At 37.8% G+C, this 2,616-nt stretch overlaps 1 protein-coding gene across 1 annotated transcript in view; it reads left to right on the forward strand.

Moving 5' to 3' along the window:
• Positions 1-1,447, forward strand: part of glra1 (glycine receptor, alpha 1) — a 249,441-nt gene extending 247,994 nt beyond the window's left edge. The window contains 1 exon segment of the mRNA XM_062039934.1: positions 1-1,447. This exon segment is cut by the window's left edge and continues 908 nt beyond it. The gene's annotated coding sequence lies outside the window, so the exon portion shown is untranslated.
• The last annotated feature ends 1,169 nt before the right edge of the window (positions 1,448-2,616 follow it).

Below are 2,616 nucleotides of genomic sequence, written 5' to 3' on the forward strand. Positions count from 1 at the left end.
TCTAAAATAACTTGAATTCTTCCAATAAAGATAATAATTTAGTTTCTACATTTAACCATTTTCCAAGATCGTATTAATAATTAGAAATCATTCAGTCAAAAGTCAACTTTGAGTTTTACTTTTAGAAAACAAAGTTAGCTCGCAACATAAAAATCATTTTTAGTTTGCTATCTTTATAAAAATAAACACAAAATGCAATGTATTCTATCTTTTTATCTTTGACCCTCTGATCTCCCAAAATAAATGTACAGTATCACGTTACAATAATAAACGATTTGCGTTACATTTAAAATAATTGTCAGCCATAATGTTACATTTTTCTTTCAATTAATCACATTTTCATGAACTTTTAGTTACTTTTCCAAAAAGACTTGACTGACAACGGAGCGGGATGCCTACATCCGGGGATTCTTAGTGCTTCCACACAAAAAAAAAATACGGAAATGTGTCCCGTTAAAACCCGTCTGCCCGGAACTGCCTATAAATAACTCAAGTTCCGCGGGTGACGAACATTTCAATTCGCTTCTTTACCATTTCATTTGTTTTACTTCCTCCTGCTGGTTTGTCAATCGTCAACGATTCGTTAATCGTCTCGTATCTTCTTCTTTATCGTCTTTGCTCGTCGCTTCTTCACATTTACCACATTATGTCCTTCTTCTTCGCCGCGAGCCAGGACGCGACACCGGCGCCCTCTAGCGGACCTTTGAGGTATCACAGGCGTCCACCTTGGTTTTGTAAAAGACAAAAGGAGAAAAAAAAAAAAAGGTTTTTGTGTTCACATGCCAGCTTTGTTGGCATGGCAACAGAACCCCGTCAGGAAGTCCGCGTCAGTCGAAGCGATCCGTGCCATAGCCGCCGCGGCTAGCTCGCTAACTAGCTCGCTAACAGGTGATTTAGTGCCATGGGGGAGGGGCGTGAGTCGTTCCAAATAAGGACCTACAAACATTTCGTGCTTCCGCCGGCGTGAGATCACGTGACTTCCGAGGTGGGCCTTTCAAGTAGCATGTTTGGGTTTGTTGACTTCCATTGGGGATTTGTTGCATTTTAATGGCCGGCCGAGCTTTGTTTTTGTTGCTTTGCACACGTTAGAATGGCCTTAATTTCGCTTCTGTTAACTGGCACACAGTGCAAGACGCTTCGAGTGCAGGATGGAAAAACTAGTGGCGCAAATACCTTTTTGAGAAACAATATTTTGCATGAATATTAAAGAGATCGGCAGATATTTTGCTCGCACTAAAACTGTGAAGCAATTTGAAGAAGAGGAGGAAGAAGAAGAAGAAGAAAAAAAAACCGAATGTAGCGTTTCTGCTGTTTCTGTATATATGGAAGTATTTATTGACATATTACTAATTCTATTAACCAGACGAGACGTTTTATGAACAAGCTTGTAGTTCCTCCACTCCAGGATCTGTGTCATGTTCAAAAAATAAACATTAAAAAACAGCAATTAAATCTTTGACCTGATTGTTTATTTCGTGTTTTTTGTCATGACTTTTACCTTTTTTTGTGTGATGACTGAGTCGGCCTGTCACGACCCGGTGCGTCCACGCATGCGCGAAGCCTTGAATCACAGTTACTTACATATCTTTGTTTTGTTTCCCGTGAGAACACACATTGATTATTCACAAATATGTATTTTGTGCCATCAGCTAATGACAGACTCACCACAGGTCATACACATACACATATATATTTTATAAATAAAGGTTTATAAAAGTAAAAAATAAATGCAAAGTATCATTCGCATAGACATCTGATAAGTAGACACAGCATTGGCTGCTGTGACACGAGAAATTGGGCCGCCATCTTGAAGTGGGGATTAGCAGCCTAAACTGACAGTTTATATATAATATGACTTTGTTTCATATATATATAAAAATATACACACACACATACATACATGCATACATACATACATATATATACACATATGTTCATACAGTGGTGGTCAAAAGTGTACATACACTTGTAAAGAACATAATGTCATGGCTGTCTTGAGTTTCCAATCATTTCTACAACTCTTATTTATTTGTGATGTAGTGATTGGAGCACATACTTGTTGGTCACAAAAAACATTCATGAAGTTTGCTTCTTTTATGAATTTATTATGGCTCTACTGAAAATGTGAGCAAATCTGCTGGGTCAAAAGTATATCAACATCATCAATCTTTATTGCAGACCTTAAGATCCATTTAAACATATAAAAACAGAATATAATACATTAAAAACAAAACAATAAAACATAAAAACAATAACAACATACATACAGCAATGTTAATATTTGCTTACATGTCCCTTAGCAAGTTTCGCTTTTGGTAGCCATCCACAAGCTTCTGCTTGAATTTTTGACCACTAAATTGGTGCAGTTCAGCTAAATGTGTTGCTTTTCTGACATGGACTTGTTTCTTCAGCATTGTCCACACGTTTAAGTCAGGACTTTGGGAAGGCCATTCTAAAACCTTCATTATAGCCTGATTTAGCCATTCCTTTACCACTTTTGAGGTGTGTTTGGGGTCATTGTCCTGTTGGAACACCCAACTGCGCCCAAGACCCAACCTCCGGGCTGATGATTTTAGCTTGTCCTGAAGAATTTGGAGGTAATCCTCCTTTTTCATT

The sequence above is a fragment of the Entelurus aequoreus genome, linkage group LG28 (assembly GCF_033978785.1).
Source record: "Entelurus aequoreus isolate RoL-2023_Sb linkage group LG28, RoL_Eaeq_v1.1, whole genome shotgun sequence".
NCBI classification, from domain to species: Eukaryota; Metazoa; Chordata; class Actinopteri; order Syngnathiformes; family Syngnathidae; genus Entelurus; species Entelurus aequoreus.